The sequence below is a fragment of the Drosophila miranda genome, chromosome XL (assembly GCF_003369915.1).
Source record: "Drosophila miranda strain MSH22 chromosome XL, D.miranda_PacBio2.1, whole genome shotgun sequence".
Classification (NCBI taxonomy): domain Eukaryota; kingdom Metazoa; phylum Arthropoda; class Insecta; order Diptera; family Drosophilidae; genus Drosophila; species Drosophila miranda.
The window spans coordinates 16,205,025-16,212,005 of NC_046673.1; the positions used below are offsets into that span (position 1 = coordinate 16,205,025).

Sequence of the window (6,981 nt, forward strand, 5' to 3'; positions counted from 1 at the left end):
TTTTATCCCATTCCGTTTTGTGCCGGCTCTTCTGGTCTTCATGGACCGTGTGTTTTTCTCGGGAAAAATGTTTTAGTGCGCATTTAGACGTCGTCGGACACGGCAACGATGCCTCTCGAGAGTCGCTCGTGTTTTGTGGGGTTAGAAGAGAAGTGGCAGAAACAAGGAGTTGGAGCTGGAAGCTGATGATTTGAAGCGGTGGCAGCAACGTGCTGCTGCCGCAAGCCGAATACGCAATGTGAATGGTGGCGATGCCACAGGGCGTATACGTAATGTGAAAGGCGCGAGACACAACGTGACGTATACGTATACGTATTGTGGGGAAAAGCGCGTGTTTCGTTTATGCTATCCCTTGCCGCTCCTGCCCGTCCGTTTTGTGGCTGCAACAGCAACAAACTGGCAATTTATTGTCAATCTACCCAGTCGGAAAACCCCACCCCGGCTCTATTGTTGTTATTAAACAAAAGACGTCAACTTTGCTCGCGCGTGTTCTGAAAAAAAAGAAATTATACAAAAAACATTACAACAGTGAATGTAAAATGTTTTGTGTTATTTTTCTGTGTGTGTGTGTGGAATATGTGACGGAATGCAATAATAATAATAATGTTAATAATAATAGCTCGAATGCAATCCACGCCCTGCAGGAGAGAGAGAGAGAGAGAGCGAATCGCGTGCCGGCTACCTACCGGCCCGGCCTGTCAGCTGCGACGGAGACGCTGCTGCCGCCGCTTACACGATGCGTTTTCAGCCGACGCTTTTTAGAGATTTTTCTGAAATAATGTGGGTTTCGATCAGCGAAATATCGACGCTATAAAAGGCATCGTTTAACAGCAGTCCAGGCCCCAGGCCCCAGGCCGCAGCCCGCAGCATCGTGGCCGGCCAGTGTCCGGTTTGGAGGCACGGTCCGGCTTCGTCCACAAATCTAATTAGCCTTGCATTTTTTCCCCCAGTTAATTTTAATTGCAACTGATTTATGAACAACGCAATAATTTTTTTTAATTTTTTTTCTTTTTTTTTTCCATCTTCTGACAGGCCACTGCTGCCTCCCTTTCCGCGCTGCTGCAGCGCTGCCTCTTGTTTTTTGTCTCTGCATTATTGTGTTTTGTTGTCGTTCACTGATTCTCTCTCTCTCCCTCTCTGTCTCGTTTGTTTCGTTAGGCAGCAAGAGAGAAAAAAGGCTAGAGAACTATCATCCGGCTGAGAGTCTGAGGAATGCTCTTCTTCGTGCACTCTTGCACAGGCGAAAAACTGGTTGCCTGCAAAGTGGTCACAAGCCTAAGAGGGTCTTGGACTATGAGACTTTTCATTAGATTTCGTAATCAAAAAGCTAGCTGATAGATTCCCTGTTTTAGTGGCAAAAAACTGATAGGGCCGTGTCTACCTCTGTTTTTGGACCCCCTAAAACGCCTACATTATCTTAATAAATGTACAATCTGGGGAACCTAATTGTTTAAAATGCTTTTAAAAGTGTTTAAGCTGTGAACTTTCATCCTCCAATACACATTTAATCATTGCTCGCCAAATCATCTTTTGACATTTTTGTCGCCTGGCTGCCGCTGCCTTGCTTCTGTTGCAATTGTCTTTCTCCTTTGGGCTGCTGTTCTGCCTCTCCCTCTCCCTCTGCCGCGATTGCTGCTTCTTTCTCACTGCAAGTCGCGCCTTGCTTGCCTTTTCTGCTCTCCATGAGCGCTCTCTTTGACTTTGCGCTGCTCTCAACTGCTCTCTTTTTTGTACTGTTTCTCTCTCGCTGCCTCTCTCTTTCCATTATCAGGCAGCCAGTTCTTGAGCTTTGCGACGCTAAAAAAAAAAGCAAAAAAAATGGGGAAAAAAGCTAACGGCAAAATCGCATTGCATCGTATCGTTGTTGTCGCTGCCGTTGCCTGCCTGCCTGCTGCTGCTGCTGCTGTCGTCATCGTTTTTGCTAATTTCTTATAAGAATTTTCTTGAACAATTTTCTTGCTGCTGCTCGGCTGCTTCTGTCTCTGCTGCTGCCAGTACCGCGGCAAAAAGAGGGCATGATGATTTCGATCAAATATTTGGTCACTCCATGAGGTTTCCTGTTATTAGTTTATCGGAAGTATAAGGATTCATTGCTCTATCATATAATGTAAAAATTCGATTTTTAATATAGGTAATTGTTTCAAGAACTTGCTTCTGAAGGCCATTTTCTGTACAGTTGTAAATAAAACAACTTATTGTCTATTTTTAAATTTGATTTTAGTTTGTTTAATAATATTTTTGAAAGATATTCGGCTCCTCAATCGCAGATTTTTTTTCTCCGAAATGACATCTGTCCTCTTCGACAGAGGTTTTTGCTAGGGTATCAAATGCATCGGGCCACCGATGCTTGTCTTTCGCTTCTTCTTCTTCTTCTTATTGGAAGTTGAGTCGTTGCTGCTGTCGCTGCAGCCGCTGCTGCCGCTGCCGCTGTCGACGTCGCGTTGGGCAGAGTTTTAGCAACGGCTTTTTGCTTGTTCTTGCCGTCATCGTTTAACGGTGTTTCTAAGCAGGCATGTATGTATGTGTGAGTGTGTGAATGCGTGTGTGAGCTTGCACAAAAAGTGTTTCTCTCCCTCCTCCCCCCCCACACTCTCTCTCTTGCATTCTCTCTGTTGCACTGTCGTTCCACTTATTTTTGGTCAGTTTTTTTTTTGTTTTTAGTTTCTTGTTGGCAACTCTTATCAGCTATCAAACGGTAATGAGAGGAGCCTGAAAGAGAAACAGAGGGGGAGGGGGGAGAACAAGAACATGGCACAATGCCATGAGTTGGAGGAGGTAAGAGAAAGGTGCCATAGAGCAGAGAGAGAGCGAGAGAACCAGGAAGATACTCGTACAAGGCGAGAGGCGACATAGAGAGGGAGATGGAGAGCGGGAGAGGGGGAGGGAGAAGGAGAGTTACATCAAAGTGAAAAATGTAAACATTTTGAAGAGGAAAATCCCGTTGACACATTGCAGTCAGTCCCCCCCCCTGGACTCCCTGCCCCCCTGCACCACTCGCCCTGCCCCCCTGCACCACTCGCTCTGCCCTCTTGTGCATTTTTGTTGCCATGAAATTTAGGCCACAAAAATGCCATCGTTGGCAATGTCCAAAAAAAAAAAACCAAAGCAGAAAATGAATGAGCACAAAAAATGAGACCTAGAGAGAGAGAGAGAGAGAGAAACAACAAGCAAGCGGAGCGGGGGCATGCATATTGAGGGAACTCCACTCTCTCACTGTTTCCCCACCCTGTCGCTACCCCCGCATCAGACGTTCGGCCAATGTTCGACAAATAAATTCGAAAATTCGCGTTGAAAATAACTCAACGTGACACACATGCAACAAAAGCAGCACAGCACGGCACAAAAAAAAACAAGAAAGAGAGGCAGGATGCTGCCGAGGGCCAGCAGCGAAGCTTTTGATACCCTTGAAGATCCATCGTTCTTCTTTCCCATAAACGAACGGCTAAACCCAGCAGAAGACCAGAGGCTAATGGTACTGGAATTTTGATGGAGTCGATTTTTTTGTTTAAATGGAAATGCATTTTGTTGGTCTGCCCCTATCTTTCAAAGGGGTTCCCCCATTCGCACGAGAGATCCATTGTGAATCATGAATAGGCATATGAATACATACATATATATACCCACGAAATCGTCATGTGTAAGAGCAAAGGAGGAGAAGAAAAGTTGTGGGGCAGCTGACAGATGGGTGGAGGAGAGGAGGAACAGGGAGTGGCAGAGGGATGCGAATGGGAAGGAAGACATCTGGAAGATTCTGACAAACATACATACATACATTTAGGCATGACGCACACCTTCTGGTGCAACGCCCACCGCCAAAGACCCCATCTCCAAAGATAACACGACCTGTGTCATGTCTTTTGAACTCTTGCACACAGAACCACAAAAGAAAGCACATGGTATCCCTTATATGAAAGAATAATTCACCTAATGAGATAATGAAAGTCCAATTAAAACATATAAATACTTGTGTTTCAATACAGAATACAATATATAGTTGTAGATATCGAATGCGAAATCCAAAAGAACAACCAAAGAAATGTCTCATTCGATATTCGGAGCGATGTTTCGACAAGAAAAATGCTTTAAATAGTATTTATAAATATTTGGCAAATCTTTGGGAAAATTATACGATATTTTCGAGGAATATTGTGCTGCTTAAAAACAGGAAAATCAGACAAAGTCACGCGCGACCAAAAGTACTTCTGATGAAGGGGAACCCATGGAATTTTTAAAGACTGATGGGATAAATATAGGAGGATCAGTCGCTACTTGGAATGTGTTGTCCAAAACGAAGAGACACAAATGATTTGTTGCTTGCTAATAAGTTAATGGTCTCAGTACCCAGTACCCAGTACCATTTTGATAGACCTGCAATAATTGCATTCATCGCTAGTTACATCAATAGATGACGATTGAGAAACAGCACGCAGCAGACAGGCAATTATCCATCCATTCATTCTTATGGATACTCCACTTAAATGCCAGACAGAGAGAGACATGCCATTTAAATGGATAAATGGATGAATGGATATGTTTGGTGTGGTGTGAATCACAGTAATCACTGTGAATGATTCCTTCCCAGCCACTCGAAACGTGAAAGGCAGGAGAATCGAAGAGTGAAATCGAATTGAATTGCAATTTGGGGGACGATAAACCACAGCAATCCAACTAGGATTCAATATCCTGCACAAGGCCAGGCAACAGCCGGGCAGGGCAACGAAATCGAATTTGCATCGGGAAGGGGGGGTGCCCGTTGCCACAATTCCTGCCTGCATGCGCATGCCACAGGCATCCTGTCATCACAGTTTCAGGTCCTGATGGTATTTTGGCCTCACTTGACTGCCGGATCAACCTCCCCCATGGCTCCAGAGCCGAAGAGCCGGAGAGCTGCTGACCTTTGGACACACAGGCAGAGCTCACAGCTGCATCCACAGCCATTTTCCAACCTCAATTAGGTCGGCATGGACCTTGGTGCGAGAACGAGTAGAGCTTTAGCGGTCTTCCGAAAAATGCAATTTTATTGCACACGCACATTTCGATTTTCGAAACAGTATCCTGTTGCTCCGCCTGTATCCGCCTCCAGCCTCCTCCACCTGTTGGATTATGGGCGTGAATTATTAACGCTTGTTCGTGGATCTGGCATATCAAATTCATTGCAACTCCACTGAAATTCAACGGAAAACCTTCAATAAATATAATATTTTAGAGCGGAAACTTGGGATTCAATACATTTATGCATTCCTTGTAGATTTCTTCAACGTAAACAATTTCGTTGGGTTTTATGAGATAAGAGCCCACACAGAAGTCGAACTAAGAAAAAAAAACAAACAATATTAATCATCTACTTAATGTTTTTCATGCGAATCTATAGATGAGCTAAGGGAATGGAATTCTGCATGTACCCCATCATCAAAAAACATCTATACTTTGTAGATTTCTTAGAAGTCGGGGCACAATTTTACTACATGATTTTCTATGGAATTTCAACATGCAAAACGGTTGTCAAAACAGACATGAATTGCATAAAATTCGGAATGTTATTGCATGCCACGTTGACAATTGACATAAAAGCTGATTTTCCTGTCTTTAAGCATTCAAACAGCTGTACATCTATTGGTTGTATCATATACGGGGAAGCTCCGGCTAGAATATTTAGCTGCTCCTCTCATCTTCTCATGTCCTGTTAAGCGCACAATTGGGTCTGTTACGCGCAGCGATAACCAATCGATAAACAGCTGGTGACAGCTGTGACCCACCAAATTGTTAATTTTTGTTGCCCTGTAAACGAAAAATTAATTCATAATTTAAAAAAAGCATAAAGTAAATTGTTTCTTGGTAAAGTTTCGAAATAAGTGATCCATTGTTTTTTTTTTCGTTTGCAAACGTTTCCAAAATGGAAGCAGCTTTTTTTTGTATTATTTATTTATTTATTTTTATTAATTTTTTTTGTGCGTTTTTGAAAGTAAATCGGAAATTACGATCTAAGTAAATATTTGAAAAACGCAAACGAAACTCCCAATAAAAACCCCTTGTGCCATTCATATCGAATGAGAGTCTGTTTCCTTATGGGAAATTTGCACAGCGAATCAATTATTCCCCACAAGTCAACAAACGCCTAAAGATGGATGCAAACTCTGTTTTCGGTTGTGGAAATATTACTCCGATTCCCTGTTTCTCTGTCGAAGATGTCTCCAATAAGCAGGCCATTTGCGAGCATTAGAAGTGCAGAAAATCTACAGAGATAAAATCAAAAGAAAAGCCAAAAGCCTCCGTTTACACTTGACTAAAAATCTTTGTTTTCCATTTTTGAAGGTTTTCACTCATTAAATAAACATCAAATTAGAAACATGTATTTGTTACAAAGGATTTCTGTATAAAATAGTGATCCGATTCGATGTTCGTTTCATCATAGAAGTTTCTGCTTTTGAGGCTGTTGTTCTTGGGATGGAAGATCCATTCTGCCCATACCTGTGCCTGTGTACAAAGTCTGATCCGATTTGACACGCAGAGCCGCCGCACAGAGGAATCAGCGAAAATACAGATGCAGAACAAAAGCAAATGTAGATGAGGATGAAGACGCCTCAAGGTTATACGAAAAGCGACAGAGCCACTCTCAAAAATAAAGAGCATATGTCTGAAATATATCGCTATATATAGGGGAATCTGTGTGGCCGCTCACTTATGGTAACTTGTGTCGCTGGTTGGTGAAATGCATATGATCTAAGCGGTATCTAAATACGTTTTTTAGTCATGGCACAATATCTAGTAACCGGAGTTTAAGAATGGAATCACTTGAGATCTTGCATTGTCCTTGAAAGCCAACAGCCCCCACGCTGTTGTCAACGTTTTAGCACATCGTCCTGGCTCTGGGCTCTGGCCATTGTTCTGTTAACTGAATTGCCCTTGATGACTGGGTTGGCTTATGGATTTGTTGGCTTTGCCAAAATAGGGTTGTGCCGGGAATTGTGCTGGTTGCCAGGG

At 43.0% G+C, this 6,981-nt stretch overlaps 1 protein-coding gene across 1 annotated transcript in view; it reads left to right on the forward strand.

The window, feature by feature from the left end:
- Positions 1–6,981, forward strand: part of LOC108158260 (AF4/FMR2 family member 4) — a 46,522-nt gene that overhangs the window by 12,579 nt on the left and 26,962 nt on the right. The gene's annotated exons all lie outside the window — the stretch shown is intronic.